This window comes from Phyllobates terribilis, unplaced genomic scaffold (assembly GCF_046119375.1).
Source record: "Phyllobates terribilis strain yellow unplaced genomic scaffold, ASM4611937v1 Scaffold_36__1_contigs__length_13169755, whole genome shotgun sequence".
Classification (NCBI taxonomy): Eukaryota; Metazoa; Chordata; class Amphibia; order Anura; family Dendrobatidae; genus Phyllobates; species Phyllobates terribilis.
The window spans coordinates 7,872,712-7,891,752 of record NW_027362796.1 but is presented as its reverse complement, the minus strand read 5'-3'; positions in this window follow the sequence as shown (position 1 = coordinate 7,891,752).

Here is a 19,041-nt window from a genome sequence, read left to right as displayed (position 1 = left end):
TATCAGTATATCATAGAATATAAGTATAACGTCCAATAAAACATCAAGTTATAGGAAGAAGAAGGAAGGCAGGGAACATTTTAGGCCATCAGTATTACAATGATGAAGTTACTAAAATTCAATGGAAACCATACATAGTGCAGCCAGGCACGAACCACTGCGGAGCACAATCCGGACAGAGAGGAAACACACCAGAGGAAAGGGTGGGTCACATCATTCTTATGTAAGACGGTAGGCATCGGATTCCTGGAGTTCAATACAGTCTCTCCAAGTCTCACAGTATCTATCACAACCAGTGGGGGATCGGGCAATCAAATGTTCCATCCTATTTAGAAGGGCTATTTCACAGAACCACTCCTCCAGAGTAGGTGGAGAAGTACTTTTCCAGTGACGAGGAATGATATTCTTAGCAGCCTGTATAAGGTAGCTTATTAACCCTAGAACGCATGACCATAAAAATCTACACTTTCACATACCTGGGGCCTTTTAGGCCCGTGTGCAAATAACATGGAATAACTCAAACAAAAATGACAAACAACTATATACCTGAGGAATACCTAGAGTTTCAAAATTCTAACTAAAGTAATCTTGCAGAAAATAGAAAACAATTAACAGGGCTTGCGAGGCCCCAGGTATGCGTTCTAGGGTTAAAGACCTTTTGTGGGGGCGTGGCCTGGCCGGGCATGTGAGAAGACATGTGAGGCAGAAGAGCTCCTATAACCCTGTCCTATAATCCTTCCTGCCCGAGGGAATCATTGCTTCTAAAAGATCTCACCAGGTGGCCTGGGGTCTCAGGAGTGCGGGGGGGGGGAGCAGTCGATGGTGCAGAACGAGATGACCCGGCGAGATAGCAAGCAGAGGCAGGCGGCTGGCTCATCACAGCACGAGGGCTAAAATGGAGCCATGGCCTCTGAGGCGGGAGCTGAAACTCCAAGACAGCGGGAGAAGCGCATGGAGGTGGTGAACAGGCTCTCCAAATATGCGCATGGCGGAGGAGCTGAGGAGCTTACACCCGACCGGAATGTGCAGACATTGAAGAGCACGGTAACTGAAGGGGATGTAGAGAGGGCAGCGGGGGAGACACATGAGAGGAATGTGCAGGCTGCTAAAACAACAACTCCCCCCAGCAGAGAGGCTCAGGTTACCAGTGGTGCTGACTCACTGGCCAAGGATGATGAGCCTACTTTAAAAGACGTGCTGCTGGCCATCTCACATAGTAAGGCAGATCTTACTGAACACATAGGGTCTGTGAAAGTGGACATATCTCATATACGCCATGACATGCAGAAAATGAGGGAGCGCCTCACTGCAACAGAAGGCAGAGTGGGGGATTTGGAGGATACTGTGACTCCTATGACTAAAACGCTTAAAACAGCTACTGACTCTATTAACTATTTACTCAATAAAGCGGATGATCTTGAAAATCGTCTGAGAAGAAATAACGTGCGTATTGTGGGGGTGCCTGAGAAAGCAGAGGGCAGAGAGGTGGTGGACTTTTTTGAGAAATGGCTGCTGCAATCCTTTGGAAAGGATAAATTCTCTAGAATGTTCGCTATTGAGAGGGGACACAGGGTCCCCACCAGACCTCTGGCGCACTGCCGCATACAGTTCTAATCAAAATGCTGCATTTTCGTGACAGAGATAAAATCCTACAATTGGTGTGGTCGGCTAATGACTTATGTATAGAGGGGGCGAGAGTGTCCTTCTATCCTGATTTTTCTGTGGAGGTTCAAAGGAGACGCGCCCAATTTCAAGATATCAAGCGCAGATTGAGAGCACTTCAAGTACCCTATGCAATGCTATATCCTGCACGGCTGCGGGTCACAGCACTGGGTGAAACTCATTTCTTTGATTCACCAAAGGAGGCTGTAAAATGGCTGGACTTAAAAGAGAGACAAATCCAGGCGGGCTGACACCAATTTTGAGAAGATTCTTGACAGATTATAATATAATTCAAGAAATTTGAATTCTAGTGGATAATACTCCGCTGTTGGCTAATGAATCTCTGTTTATAAATGTTATGATTATTATTTTTCCAGTTTTTGTATACTGCTTATAACCTGGCTCTCATATATACCTCGGGCAGGCCAATATACTTATATGGTTGTTGAGGTGCTGGTTTCACCTACAATGTATAGGCAGGGATAAGACACTCTGCCGTTTGAATGTTCTGGGAACGTTGTGTAAGGGGGGGGAGTGAGGGAGTCTGTGATGCAACTCATGCTGCGGCGCCTCGTGTGCTTAAGGCCTACTAGGCTGCATGAGGCTAAACACCAGACTCTTCATGTTACGGCTGTTGGTATTCATTTGATCAAGGGGGGGGGGATGTTAAATGAGGTAGTGAGGGGGGGTTAAAGAACAGAATTTACTTTGATTGGTGTAGACTGTGTATTATTACAATACCATAATCTTGATGATCAGACACACGAGTGTGTACAGAGGGGGGCATGTGACAGTTCATCTTCAATCGTTAAAACATGGTTAAGCAGATTAATGTAGTATCCTGGAATATTAGAGGTATGGGAGATCACAACAAAAGATTTGCGGCACTTAAATATCTTAAGGAATATCGGGAGTCAATAATCTGTCTGCAAGAAACGCATTGCAATACGGAGGCCGCTGCGGCACTGAGCAAGCTTTGGAGAGGGCCGACCTATCATTCTACACATAGTACTTATTCTAGGGGGGTTAGTATATTGATTCATCCGAATTTACCCTTTGAATGTGAAAGAAGTATTTGTGACAGAGAGGGTAGGTATGTATGTCTAGTGTGCAGAGTGGCTGGACTTAGAATTTGCCTAATTGCTCTATATGTTCCTCCACCTTTCTCTATACAGACTCTGCGACAACTATTCCCGTGGATAACGGAATTTGCTACTATACCCCTGTTAGTTATCGGTGATTTTAATATGTATCTACACGCTGAGCTTGATAAGTATAGGGGTAATGTGAAGGGAGGGGCTGCTCAAGAGACATCGTTGGCAAGGGTCCTACAGGAAATCAATCTGGTGGATGTGTGGCGGGTTCGTTTCCCTAATGTTAAATAGTATTCGTGTTATTCAGCATCCTATTCCTCTCTGTCCAGAATTGACCTGGCTCTGGGAAATAGTCATCTGGTCCCTCTAGTCACTAAAGTAGAATACTGCACAAGATTGTTATCTGATCATTCTCCATTATTGGTTGTTCTGGGGATAGATCCTGGCATCATAAACAGAAGGGCACTGTGGAGGTTTAATCCCTACTGGCTGGACGTATTCGGGGAACAGTTAGATTTAGCAGGTAAATTGGCTCATTTCTTTAAAGACAATATAGGCTCTGCTCCTTTAGATACGGTATGGGAAGCCATGAAGGCGTTCTTAAGGGGGATCCTGATTAAGGAAATTTCCGTGATCAAATCCAAAAATAGGGCTCGTACTCAGGAGTTGCGGAGGGAAGTAGACATATTGGAACAGAGGTATGTTGGGTCTCCAATCATAGAGAATAGGGAGCACTGGATACGGGCATAGGATACACTAAATGACCATATATTGAAACAAGCAGAGCATAAACAGTTTTTTCTTAAACAGCAATTTTATGTGGAGGGAGAAAGTGCAGGACACTTGCTGGCCCAGACTGGGGCTCCTATGATTGCAGCTATCAGGGATACTAAGGGTGTGGTAATTACTGATTCAAAGGCTATAATGGAAGATTTTTTTCAGTTCTACAGACAATTATATGCTTCCAAACTGACTAAGGCGCAAAGGGACATAGATCTATACCTTCATGGTATGCAAATACCATGTCTGACAGATAGCCAGAGAGAGCAACTAGATGCACCAATCACCCTGGAGGAGATGCAGGAAGCTTTAAAAGATTTTCAAAATAACAAGGCCCCTGGTGCGGATGGGATCCCTGCGGAAATTTATAAGGAGGCTGGGGGGGTTTTACTTCCCAGGTTACTGGAAGCGTTTAAGGAAGCGAGGGAGGGGGGGGCCTTGCCGACTTCAATGAGGGAGGCTAACATAGTTCTTTTGCCAAAACCTGGAAAGGATGCACTAAACCCCGAATCATATAGGCCAATATCCTTACTCTCGGTAGATGTTAAAATTTTAGCTAAGGTCTTGGCTACCAGATTGGTGGTGGTTATTACACATCTGGTTGCAGAAGACCAGACTGGGTTTATACCGGCCAAGTTGACGGCAATTAACTTGCGTCGGCTTTTTCTTAATCTACAAATGCAGTCACAAAATGCGGGTGGTAGGGCAGTACTATCACTTGATGCCGCTAAGGCTTTTGATAGTGTCGAATGGGAGTATTTATGGGCTGTTTTGCGAAAGATGTGGTTTTGTACTGTATTTCGGGCCTGGGTACGGCTTCTATATAACAATCCGGTAGCTCGGATTAGAATTAATGGTAATCTTTCTGGTAGCATTGAAATGGGCAGGGGCACGCGTCAGGGCTGCCCGTTGTCTCCCCTACTGTTTGCCTTGGCTATGGAGCCATTGGCTGTTAAGCTTCGTTCCAGCAGTGAAATTCAGGGTTTCCGCTACAAAACACTGGCGGAGCGGGTGACCCTATACGCTGACTACCTTCTGTTGTTTTTGGGTGACACGGAGCAATCTCTGATGACAGCTATGAATTTAATAATGGAGTTTGGAGATCATTCTGGCTTACGGATTAATTGGGACAAATCAGTTCTTATGCCGGTTGATGGTTTGTCTCAGAATACGAAGGTAGGGAGTACTTGCTTGAAGGTGGTGCGAGAATTTAAATATCTGGGAGTTAGAGTGACCGCATCTATCGGAGATTATATTCCTTTAAATTTACTTGAACTGCTTACTAAATTTCAACAAAAGGCCAATACTTGGAGCAAACTTCCCCTATCAATGGTAGGTCGAACTAACTTAATTAAAATGGTGTTAATGCCCCAATTATTATATATCCTTCATAATTCACCGGTTTGGATCCCCATGAGAATATTTTATACATTTCAGGCACTGTTTCGGGAATTGATCTGGAAAAAAGGGGTGGCCAGAATCAGTTTGGATACACTTCAAAGGCCCAAAGATCAGGGGGGACTAGCCGCACCTAATCCATGGATATATTTTTTAGCTTCTCAAATGCAACAGCTCTGGTTAATCCAGGGGAACCTAGATAAACTGATACGTCTACTCTCACACAATCTGCCAATTACCTCCTTTCTAGAAACAGGAATTTCGGGGTGGGATGCTAGGCGACACCTCCCGACCCTAACACTTATGGGGAAAACGTGGCAGAAAATCAAATTGTTGTTGGGAATAAAAGGCTTTACCCCGTTTACCCCGTTGTGGCATAATGCGGGCCATCCAGAGATCCATAAATTGAAAGGATTCGGAATATGGGAAAAATTGGGAATAACTAATGTGGCGCAAATATTAGAGGGGGAAATATTTAAATCGTTCCAACAGATAAAAGAAGAATATTGTATTCCACAAACTAGTTTTTACTTTTATCTCCAATTGAGGCATGCATGGTTTGTACAGCCGCGACATATGCAAAGTAAAATCCAACATCATCTACTGTTTAACACATTATTATGCCATAGAGGTGGGAAGGGATTGATTTCCAGAATTTACGGGATACTTATGCAGCAATTTCAGTGGGACAGACCCTTAAATGTTAAGGAGAGGTGGGAACGCGACATTGGTACTATAACCTCGGAAGAATGGGAAGATGTGGTGGGGAGCGTTCCGATTCTATCTACATGTGAGGCACATAGACTTTCACAGTTGTACTGATTACATAGGGTATATAGAACCCCCAAATTCCTACAGCGCATTGGGTAAGGAATGACAGTATGTGTCCAAAATATGGAGAGGAAGGAGCAGATCTTATGCATATGATGTGGACGTGTAGAAAGGTCGCTGTATTCTGGAATGAGTGTGCACAATGCATTAATGATGTGTTTGAGTGTAATTTACCCCTATATTCTAAAGTGTGTGCATTAGGCCTTGTAGAAATAATAGGATGTGAAGAGGATGAAATAATAGCTGTTAAGAGGACTCTATACCAGGTCAGAAAGCTTATAGCTGCACATTGGTTGGATCCCTCCCCTCTCAGGCTCCAGGAATTTTTGGATAGAATGCGTCTTTTATTGAGATTAGAAGAGGGAGTGTACAAAAAGCGGAAGGCTAAAAGTAAATTTGATAAAATCTGGGGTAAATGGAATATGTTTCATGGTTATCATATTACATCTATTTTAAATATCACTTGAGTTTGAAATGTTGTGGTCTCTCATGTTCTGTATAACTAATTACTGATTATCAGATATTAAGCTCTGTACCCATGGATCAAATTATTAATGCTTTAACAGTCGGATAGGCTATGTGATGGTATACGGTCTGTAACAAAAATTTGCTTTTGCCATATGGTTCTTGGGGCTGTTATGGGTGGGGGGAAGGGGAACGGGTGGGTCTTGAGAGGCACTGCTAGTTTAGTGATGCCTCACTGTTGTTTATGTATAATGTTATAAAAAGTTTTTTAATAAAAAATATCTGATTTAAAAAAAAAACATGCATTGCCAAGCCGAAAAACAAGGAAATATTAGTAGATGAAAAACAAATCATTTTTGAAGTTCACGCCATGGTGGTACTTTGTGTTTAGAGTCAGGATCCAATAGGCTTCCCTCAGGGCCGGCTGCTTTTGCCAGCTGCCACCACGGGCCGCAAAATTGATCTTTTAGAGTTTGAAAAATGATTAACATGAAGTATCCTGTTTATGTATTATGGTAACATGTTTGGCCGCACCAGAATACCCCGAGTTGTTAGTGATATTGTTGATGTGTTCGGCGATCCTCTTCTTCATGTGGTATAGCCAATCTACTGAAGCTGACGGCTACTGCAGATATATACCATATATCTCGTGGCTGGTCTCACAATTTATGTCCCCTGCAAGATTTTTACCTTTTTCAAACAATAAGAGATGTAAATCACTTTACGCGGTTATTAACAGTTACAAAACATTTCTTCAATGAGTCCGAAGAGTCTTCCACTCCTAATAACATGACGGCAGAGATTATGGAGCATAATGATGCTACACTTAGGCTATGTGCCCACGATGCAGAAATGCTGCAGATTTTTTCTGCATCTCCCTGGCAGGAAAAACGCATGCGGATTTTACATGCGTTTTTCCAGTCAGGTAGAAGCGTTTGTCAAGCGTTCTTCACATGCATTTTTGCATGCGGGTTATCAAGCGCTTTTCCAAGCGATTTTAGCATCACTTGGAAAAGTGCTTGACAACTTGGTCACACTATATAATTCCATGTAACCGGCATGGATTTATATAGTGTGACCAAGTTAATAGTTAAAAAAAGAATAAAAATGGTAAAAAATAATAAAAAAAAACATTATACTTACCTTCTGATGGCCCGAGGTCTTCTTTCCAGTGTGTCCGGTCTCTTGTACAGCTTGCGGTCGTGTAAAAGGACCTTCCATGATGTCATTTAGTCATGTGACTGGTCACTCGACCTCCGACGTCAGCATTTTTATTTTAAATTCTTTTTATAACAGGTACTATGGTACCAGAGTCTCCTCTTCTCCAGACCCGGTTACAATCCGCACATTGAATCGCTTAATATCCTCATGTGCACATGTAGTCATGCTGATATTAAGCGTTTCAATGCAAGTCAATGGCGGCAATTACGTTGTGTGTCCGCAAAATTAATGAACATGCTGCGGATATTCCCACAATGATAAATGGAAATAAATGGAAATTCCGCGGCAAAAACGCATAGTGGGCCTTACAGTCGTTGAACAGACTGCCTTACTAACTTTGTCTTCGTTACAGGATCCAGTTTTTGCTTTGAATAAACTACAAGACCGAGGAATTAACATCATCCCATCTAACCCTGCATACTATCCTCTGCAATCCAGGGTTCCATCTTTAGTTTTATTTCAAACTCTAGCTGAAAACAACCTTATAAAATTACATGGTGGTATCTGTAATATGAAGTATAATAGTAATATTGATATGCTCCATTTTGAAGCGGTCAGAGAACAACAAAATGTTAGTATAACCATCCAGCAATCAGACAAAGGTGGATGTGTTGTGGTATTGGACACTGAATTGTATTGTAACATGGCTCTTTCCACCCTCAGTGACACAAACACCTACACCACCTTAAGGTCTGATCCTACTAATGCATTTACATCTGAGATACCAGAATGTCTGTGTCAAGGATTCCACAAGATCCCGTTTATTTATAGAGACCACCCACTGTGATCTCTGGAGTGAACAGTTCTCTGCTGCCCCCTATTGTCCGGACAATTGCACGATTGGCCGGCAATCAATATAGGCGGCTGCTGGCTGTTCTCACTACGTAGGTATCGGCAAGCTAGCAGTGAGCGTACGGCGTACACACCACCTTCCAACACATGGAATATATGTATGCACCCTTGTACGATCACTGTCACTTGACAATAACCCAAGAGAGATTATTCTTTGCCACCACCCATCTGTTTTTCCAGCCGATTGGACGCCTTATAGGTAGCGTGTGGCTTCAGAGGAGGAACAATTACAGAGCAAAAGAAACAGAATTATTACATTTTATATTTAAAGGAGTCCACTACTTTCACATTGATGCTCTATCCATAGGATAGGGCATCAATGTATGATTGGCCACGGTCCCGCACCTGGCACCCCCACCGATCAGCTGTTATTGGTCGGCCAGAAGTGCTTGCCTGCGGTGCTTGGCCGTCCATCTGTAGTGCCCACCACGGGGTACTGCACATCCGCCTCCCAATGAATTGAATAAGAGGCGGATGTGCAGTAACAAGCGCCGGCCACTACAGCTTGACGGCCAAGCACCGCAGGTAAGCACTTCCTGCCGTCGGCACCGATCACAGCTGATTGGCGGGGGTGCCGGGTGCGGGACCCCGGCTGATCATACATTGATGCCCTATTCTATGTGAAAGTAGTGGACAACCCCTTTAATCCAAAGGGAAGCAATGTTTATGAAAAAAATCTACAAAAGATTTTACAAAGGGGGACAAAACCATACAGCATATACAGTTACACAAAATAAAAGGGATTAATAGAAGAACTTACTATACCAATCACAGAGACGATTCAGTTTAGCCAAAGGAGAGCACTTCGATTGATTTGGCCTTTTCAGTGAACGTGACCCCTGCTTACATGAAAATATGTATCTCCCAGCATGAGCATAGATCAATATTCGGCTTGATCTTTTATGCCGAAGTGGGCCCTGCCCACACACTCCCCTGTGATGACCTCACGTCGGCTGGTTGCCGCCTTTCATGCTTTTATTAAATCTCTAATTTCTGTGATATCTCCTCACTCGATGATCGCAGAAGTTAGCAAATGATGCCATTTTTTATTGCGATCTTACCTTTTCTTAGAGATCAAACATGATGCTGTCAGTTATCTCTGCACTGTTGCGTTACAGCTCACCGGCAGGACTCACAGATATGGAAAAATATGCATACTGTTCCTTATTTAGCCCCGCCACTAAAAATATATGTCCTATCACAATCGGAAATAAAGAAATGCCGCTATTCCATATTTCATTTCGGCGCCTCAGAGTCTGGAGATCTAACTCATGTGCAGCTGGGACTGTCCCGGCTATTGTACGGAGTGTGATAGTAAACATTTCGTTAAGGCTTCAAAGGGAATCTATCTCTTTCAGGTGTCATACTTGTTATTTCTGATCTAGTAAACAACTCATTCAGTCTCTGGCCCATATGTTCAAAGGTGTCTATTTGTCACATATGTCTCCATTACCAGGAGCTCCATTTCGTATGGTAATTAGCCTGGATAATTAAGTTTTTCACTTGTTTTGTACACTACTATTTTGCATAGAAGCAGATTTTTAGATTGCTAGCTCTTCTTACTCTAAATGGGATAGGGGAGGGCGGACAGCTGAAAAGTTAGGAGGGAGAGATTTGAGAGATTTTTAATATTTCCTGACAGTCTGGATATAGCAGACTTGGTATTTTGAACCCTAAATTATGAAAACGGTTGATTCCTGAATACCCCATTATTCCTATTTTCCACGGGCTCCCTAAGGTTTACAAAGGGGTTTTCCTCCCTCCGCTCAGACCAATAATTTCTGGTATTGGATTCCTGAACGAGAACCTTAGTGAGTGGGTGGATGGTCATCTCCAACTACTCATTATTAGAACTCCCGTTTTTTTGAAGGACACTTCTACTGTCCTTAAGGTTTTCGATAATTTCAAATGCCATCCTAACTATTCTTTTGCTACATGTGATATGGTCAACTGATACTCATCCATACCTTACAATAGAGCTATGGTGGCTATTGCATACCATTTGGAGAAGTATAGTGCCTATTCGCCAGCCCTCAAACATTTTATTTTATTATCATTGGATTATCTGTTAAAACATAATTTTTTCATGTTTGGTACTAAATTTTATTTACAGACATTGGGGGCACCGATGGGTCCCAAGTTCTCTCCATCTTTAGCAATATGTTTTATGGCCTGGTGGGAAGAAATTTTTATTTTTTTTCTATTAATAATACATTCTCTACTCATTTGGTTTGGTTTTCCAGATATGTGGATGATGTACTCCTTGTCTGGCAGGGAGACACATCCACATATTCTGAGTTTGTTTCTTACATCAATTCAAACAATTGTAACATCCGTTTTCCTTCTAGCCAGCTGTCCATCCATGTCCCGTTCTTGGATATTGAATTACATGGTAACACAGTCACCGGTAGGGTTGATACTTCTTTACACCGTAAAGACACTGCCGGTAACTCCATTCTGTTGGCATCCAGTTCTCAACCCAGGCACACGACCAATGCAATCCCCAGTAGAGAATATACCAGGGCCAGGAGAATCTGCTCCAATGATGACACTTTTACCAATGAAGGAAAAATCATAACTGACAGGTTATTAGATAGAGGCGATGATAAATCTAACATCCGTCATACAGGTGAGGAACACTCCACGCAGGGATTTATTGTATGGCACCAATAATAATTTGAAACAGTCCTCTCCTCAGAATATTGTATTTTCCATTCCGTACAGTAGACAGTTTAACACTATAAAGAATATTATTCTGAAATACTTGCCGGTTATTAACCAGGACAAATGTCCCCGAACTATTTTGGAAAGGAGGTGTCAGGTAGATGCTAAGAGAGGAAGAACCCTTGGGAATATGTTGTCCCCCAGTATGCAGCGTAATACCAGAACACCTTCTACATGGCTCTCGGCTTCCGGTTGTGCATTAAATAGATGCAGCGTATGTGGCTTTACTGACAATAGAGAACAGGAATTCCCCTCTATGAGCACTTCATCTCATTTATCCTATCCAATCAAATTCTTTATAAATAGTGAGTCCAGCCACATGGTATACGGTATATTCTGCTGTAGCGTCAGCTTCAGTATATTGGCTATACCACACGCAAACTGAAGAAGAGGGTGGCTGAACACATCAACAATATCACCAACAACAACTCGGGGTATTCTGGTGCGGCCAAACACTTTACCATAATACATAAAGGGGGCTCCTCGTGTTCATCATTTTTCGGACTCGAAAAGGTCAATTTTGCGGCCTGTGGTGGCAGCTGGAAAAAGCAGCCGGCCCTGAGGAAAGCGTATTGGATCTTGACTTTAAACACAAAGTACCACCATGGCGTGAACTTCAAAAATGATTGGTTTTTCATCTATGAACATTTTCCTCGTTTTTCGGCTTGGCAATGTATATTTAATTTCAATTTTACATCAAAATAATGTGTTTCCTTATTGAGGAATGTGGACATTTAATCTATATCATGTCTAATGATCAGTTGTGATTCACTATATATATTTCCCAGTTGGACCCTGTGCACACATTCAGTTTTCGTTTGTAAATGATGTATCTGCTTCCTGTGAATCACTATCTGATATAATATTCACACTTGTTTTTTCTCCTAATAATTATTTGGTAATGTGTTTAGCAAGAGACGAAAAACTCCCTTATGGACTTTGTATATATTTCCATCTGTGTCTATCGCAGTAGTGTAGACGGCCGGTCCATTGGATCGTTGGCTTTTGTTGTTTTACAATTATTCACATTCATTCCACTCACCTGCGGCCAAGTTGCAGCATTCAGTTACATTGTCAGCCATGTCTGCTGCATTGGTAGCAATGGTTCGTCAGTCAGGATTAGAGATGAGCGGTGTTCAACGAACTCGAACGATTTGCAAAAAATTCGGCTGCTCGAGGTTATGTTCGATAACTGTTCATGCACCAAAAGAGTAACTAGATTTTTTCACAGTAATACTGTTAATCAATGTTAATAGACAGTTTCAGTGTAGAGTGGGCGGGGAGAGGGGCAGGGGATGGATCTCTGCAGAAATAATGCCGATCTCCATTTTTTTTTTCTTTCCCACATTTACAGTGGGGCGGTGCAGTCTGTCAGCCTATCAGCAGCGCACACATGGAGCGAAGTGCTTTTTTTTCACACAAGGGCATGTGTCATTGGCTGTGTATGTCACATGTCCTTGTCCTATAAGACCCAGCCATTTTCCCCGTCACCATTTTCTCACTGCTGCAGCTGAATGTTAGACTGCACTGCTGCTGCTGTGGGCGCTAAACAGTATAACTGTGAATTGCGAGCGAATTTCCAGTTACATAGAGAGATAGGTTTAGGAAGTAGGGACTAGTTCTAATTGCAGCCCTTTTGAGGACTAGGTTTCAGCAGTTCATAGCACTTTTTGCCATGCAGGTCTGTGCCAGTGCTGTGCAAGTGTTTTTCACAGCATTTGGCGAAATGTAGCTCAGCCAATCCTTTTGGGCCTGTAGCAGTGTCTGGTAGTCAGTGGAGTAGCCCATCTGAAGCAAGCTACACCACCTGTGTATCTAATAACAATTTTTTTACTGCATCTAACCCAGGAAATCTTTTTGGGCCTAGTAGCAGTGTCTGATAGTCAGCGGAGTAGCCCACCTGTGAAGGAAGCTACACCGCCTGTGTATCTAATTCTAATTTTTTACTGCATCTAACCCAGGAAATCTTTTTGGGCCTAGTAGCAGTGTCTCGTAGTCAGCGGAGTAGCCCACCTGTGAAGGAAGCTACACCGCCTGTGTATCTAATTCTAATTTTTTACTGCATGGGGGAGGAAGTACAGGAGGAGTCGTATGCGGAAGGGATAACATCTCCAAGGTCCAGACGGTCGGCAGCACCAAGGCGGCAGGCATGGGAGGGTGGGGGAGAGGGATTAACGAGAGCGCATGGTAGCAGCCAAACTGTTGAGGAAGGTGCAGGAGCCGAGGAAGAAGTGGAGGACGAACTGGCAATGGGCATGGAAGACTCATCAGATGAGGGAGACCTTGATCACATTTCTGTTGTGCGAGGTTGGGGGGAGAGGGCAGCGGAAGGAAGCATGATTCTTACCTCGCCACCAACACAACAAGGACTTGGTCCTCCTGGATGCGCAAAACACATGAGTGCCTTCTTGCAACACTACCTGCAACATGACCCTCGGATTGACAGAATTCGAAGTAATCCCGACTACTGGGTTGCCACACTCTTAGATCCCCGTTACAAAAGTAAATTTGCCGAAATAATTCCTGCCATAGAAAGGGATTCACGCATGCAGGAGTATCAGCAGAGGCTGTTACAGAATCTTACATCTGCTTTTCCACAAAACACCAGTGGTGCACGTAGTGAATCTCACAGTTCTAACTTGCCAACCGTGGGACTGTCGAGTCTTCATCACTCAAACCGTAACAGTAACACCGTATCTGCTGGTAACAGCAATTTTGTGGAATCGTTTCACCAATTTTTTAGACCATCCTTTGCAAGGCCACAGGAGACAAGAAGTCTGACACATAGTCAACGCCTAGAGAGAATGGTACAGGAGTATCTCCAAGTGAACATCGAACCCATGACTGTGTCACTGGACCCATGCTCATTTTGGGCTTCCAATCTGGAAAAATGGCCTGAGCTCACCACTCACTCCTTGGAGATCTTGTCGTGCCCCACAGCCAGCGTTCTCTCAGAACGTGTGTTCAGCGCTGCTGGTGGTGTGCTGACAGATAAGCGCACGCAGCTGTCCACTGAGAATGTAGACAGACTCACGTTCATAAAGATGAACAAATCATGGATCTGCAAGGACTTTTCTATCCCTGTGTCATTCTGGGGAGACTAAAAGCTTGAGGATTTTGGAAAATCACCTCACCAACCACTTAAGTGGTGTCTGAGCCACAATTTTTGGAAAAATTGGAGACTCTTTTTGGAGTCCCCTTGCTGTGTTTTACATGACGTTGGCATCGTCAATTTCAGGTCCCCCCCCCCCCCCCTTTTAACCGTAAGAAACTACATACACTATGGCTTGGGGTAACACAGATGGTTGAGTCTGCAGAGCTGTTTACTCATACTATAGCCTGGGAATCAGAGGTCTGCTCCAAAGCTTCAGTGTCTGCTAGTCAGCGTAGTAGCCCAGCTGTGAAGCAAGCTACACCGCCTGTGTATCTAATAATTTTTTACTACATCTAACCCAGCCAAGCATTTTGGGCTAATAAGAAACACTATGGCCAGCATAATAGCAACTTACGGGAAAGTGGTGACAGGAAAGAACCTGCTCACCATCCATAACCGCAGGAAGAGAATGCCTACTCGGAAAGTAGGATAGAAGAAGCGAACACGAGTAAAGATGGCATAAAAGGACAATATTTTATAATTCAAATGTTAGATATATAAATAGTAATACCAAAAGGGTACATACAAAAACATTGGGTGATCATAGGACATGGGAGCATCCCGCTACGGCTTGAAACCCCTCATAGATATACCTTCCAATCCAAAATGGATACAGATACAATTCATAAAGAGTTAAAGGTTAAGGGAAGAAAAAGAGAGGAAGAGGGAAGACATAAATCCGTAGGAAAAATGGGGACATAGGGAGAATACCAAATGTCAGTGCAGCCAAGGCGAGTGAGCCATTGTCACAAGTAAAGAAATAGTACTATTCAGTAAATCATTAGACAAACTCACCCAGGCAGTTAGTATACTCTCTATGATGTGGGGGGCAGAGGGAGGCAGATCGTTCACATCCACGGAGGGCCTCTTGATAAAGCCGACGCGAAACGCGCGTCGAGGCCCTCCATGGATGTGAACGATCTGCCTCCCTGTGCCCCCCACATCATAGAGAGTATACTAACTGCCTGCTCAGGTCGGCCTTCCACCGTACTCCCTTACCTCCCTCGCCCTCTTTCCTTCTTCCGTTCTCCATCTAACCCCTCAGCTCTGTGGTGTCCGCTCTCCTTCCAGCTCTCTCCTTCTCACAGGTGGACTACCGTGTGTATTCACACTGTGGCGAATCTTTTGGGCCCAGGCATAAGAAGTCGTCGAGGTAATGGATAATATGTGCCCCCTTAGAAACGTCCATGACGACCCATTTGAGGAAGCAACTAAACGCCTTAAATGGTGAGCAGGATATGGAGCACCCCATGGGCAAACAGCGATCTATATAGTATGCTCCTTCCCAGAAGCAGCCCAATAGGCGGACACTATTCGGAGGCACAGGTAGTAAGTAACCGGAACGCCCCCACAATTTTTTGACCCGCCTGATTGCCTTGTCAAAGGAGGTACAGTATATACTACTGTACTAGGTTGTCGGTTATTGACCAGCCCCTTGGATATGACAAATGGTGGATTAGTCCGAATGTATTGGGTTCCGTTTTTGGCACGACTCCCAACGGGGATACCAGTACGTCTTGTAAGGAAAGTGTTCTGAATGGAACCATCATTCTACCTAAACATATTTCTTTTTTTTAATTTTCTTGTCACGACGTCTGGGTGTTGGTGGTCTGATTTTAGATTTTTACTCAAGCCTTTCTTGATTTTAGAAGGGCATGACATGCCTATATCTGTGTTTCCTCCTCCACCTCTTTTCGCATGACTATATGTACTTGTCACTTTTCCATGTGTTAGTTGTGTCTTCTGAGCAGTTTGTCAGCTTTTGGACACCTTTGAAGGTGTTTTCTATATGTTTCTATGTGTTTTTGTTTGCCTGCCATTCATTTTAACAGTGTTCGACGAACCGAACCGAACACTACGGGGGTGGTTCAACACTAGTCAGGACTCCTGGGACAAGTTGTTCCTCAGAGGTTCCAGTATGGTGCCGGCACATCCGTTCATCCAGGCCACCGGTATAGATTGCTATAATCATTTTACTTACTTGAGGTGAATTTGTGGTATGAGTTGCATTGCTGGCCATGCTCACCGTGTCCGCATTGGTGGATGTTTTTCTGGGACTGCTGGGACATGTTGTCCTTTAGTGTTTCCATCGCAGAGTCGGTGTATTTGTATGTAGTATTATGTGCCCCAAAAACGCACATGATACTACATGTTCAAATATGGTTCAAAGATGTTTTGGGGTTGTTTTGCAGCCTCTGGCACTAGGTGCCTTGACTATGTGCAGGGCATCATGAAATCTGAAGATTAGCAAAGGATTTTTAGGGCACAATGTAGTGCCTAGTGTCAGAAAGCTGGGCTGCCGTCCTAGGTCATCGGTCTTCCAGCATGACCCCAAACATACTTCAAGAAGCACCCAGAAAAGGATGGAAACAAAGTGCTGGAGATTTCTGACCCTCAATGAATCAGGATCTAAATCCCATTGAACACCTGTGGAGAGATCTTAAAACTGCTGTTTGGAGAAAAATATTAAAATTTGAGAGTCCTCAGTGGTTGATACCATCCTTTCAGTTAGCCATTAAAAGGTAAGAAATTTCAAGCTTTTGAGACTACTCAAGTCTGTTCATCAGGCATAGTATAACACAAAATCTGAAGAGTCACATATTTATACACAACAGGGCACAGGAATAATGCAATAGATAAGACAAGTGATGTGAAGCAGAACTATCAGTATGGGAAAGGGAGAAGCGGTTGTGGCCGTAAATATTGAAAAAGTTCAAAGATAAGGAGTATGACAGTTTTATCGTCCTGTGATTGAGGTCTGGTCCATGATTGTGATGCCCTCAAACGGTCTGAGGAGCACATTCCTTAGTTGATGTAAAAAGACATAAATCCATGAGACACATTCATTCCTGCTCTGAGTGTGTCAAATGTGTCATAACTTTGTCTCTCTCAGATTTGAAGTTACCTTTTAATACAAGTAATTTCATGTCCATGATGCTGTGATCAAGGATACAAAAATGTTAGGCCACAAGTAGATCTATTATTTTTTTCTTTTATTGTGTGGCGATGAGAATTCATCCTTGTTCTAAGTTTTTGCCTTGTCTCCCCTACATACCGACCCCAGTTGGACATTTGGTACATATAATTAAGTAACAATGAAAAAACAAGGGGAAAGGGAAAACGTATGTCAGCTCACCATGTAATAGCCAGACTCATCCAGTCCCAACGAAGTCTTGCAGCGGAGACGCCCAGGTCACGGGCTACCAAGGTTCAAGTAATGAGAAAGCAAGCAAAGAGGTCTCCAGCAGGACCAGGGTTGTATGTATCTTGTTAAAACTTCACTTTAAATTTCAAATTGTAAAAGCCAAGGATGAGTTACAGAATGAGCAATGTAGCGGCTCTTAGGTACAGCACATTCCAACGCGTTTCGGCTAAACCTTATTCATGGAATAATGTGAGAACTAAGCCTACTAGCTGAAGTTAAATAAAAAACACTTCTTGGTGATTGCTTCAGGTGTTGGACCACAGCCCAGAGGAGAATTAACCCATTATTGGCAGTTAAAATTAACTACAGCAAAAAAGCACAAAAACTACATAAAATTGGACATGAGATAGAATGGAATACAAAATTAGTGGAAATACAAAATGAGTGAGAGATACATGCAGAAACAAAAACAAAAAGATCTTTTATGCCGTGGGGCAGTAAAACACATAATAATGATCATAATAATCACTAAGCATCCTTTATGTCTGGTGAGCATGACTGTTTAAACACCATTAGAGTATAAATATAGTTAGTATATGTAGTCCCATAAAAAAAAAAAAAATATATCTTTGAGAAAAAAAAAATATATTTTTTTTTCTCCTTTTCTTTCCCTTTTATGGAAAAAGGATGCAAACGTCATAAATATAAGCATTGAACAATAAAGCAGTTAAACAGACAGTGCATTCTATTATGACCACAAAGGAAATATATTATCAAAGTACTGTCGAACATGAATACGTGAGACTAAGTGTATTGTAAAATGAGATCCTGTCTCACATTCAAACCTTGCGGAAATCTGGTACACAAGAGAAAAATCCAGAATGATTCTCGGTTCAGGATTTTTCTCCTGTGGTCACCACCTCTCTCCGGCTTAAAGACTGTTTCTATTGCTTTAAATCTGAAGTTATTTAGATCTCCATGGTGGACATTTGCAAAGTGTTTTGAAACTGCCGATTTGTTTAGGCCGTTAGGATTACATGCATCCGACATATGACGACGGATGCGTATTTTTAAAGGTCCTGTGGTACAGCCTACATACTGTAGCTTACAAGCAATACATTCTGCAAGGTATATAACCCCTTCGGAATTGCAGTTTAAGAAGGTGCTGATTTTGTATATTTTTTTGGTGATTTCAGACTGAAAGGAAACACTTTTGTGTGCGTATTTGCAAGAAATGCACCTACTATGGCCACAATTATAAAACCCTTTTAAAGTGAGCCAGGTTTCTGATGGAAAATGAGAATTTTTTGTACAAAAAAGACTCGGAGAAACCAGTGAACCTATAGTGGGAGCTTTTTTAGCTATATATTTTACGGAACAATTGTCCATGATTTTCACTAAAGTAGGGTCCTGATTTAGCATGGGTATATATTTTTTTATGATATTGACAATACTGTTGAACTGTGGGCTAAATTGTGTAGTAAACACAACCGTATTTTTCGTATTTTTAAATCTGCTTGGTTCTTTTTTGGATCGATTTTTCAATAAATCCTTTCTGTCTATATTAGCTACTATTTTTTCTGCTCTGTTTAGAATGCCTTTAGAGTATCCTCTTAAAGCTAGTCTGTTTTTAGTGCTGGAGGCTGCCTCTTGATAACTCTATTTTGTTGAGGAGTTTCTCTTTAACCTGATCATTTCTCCCACTGGGATATTTT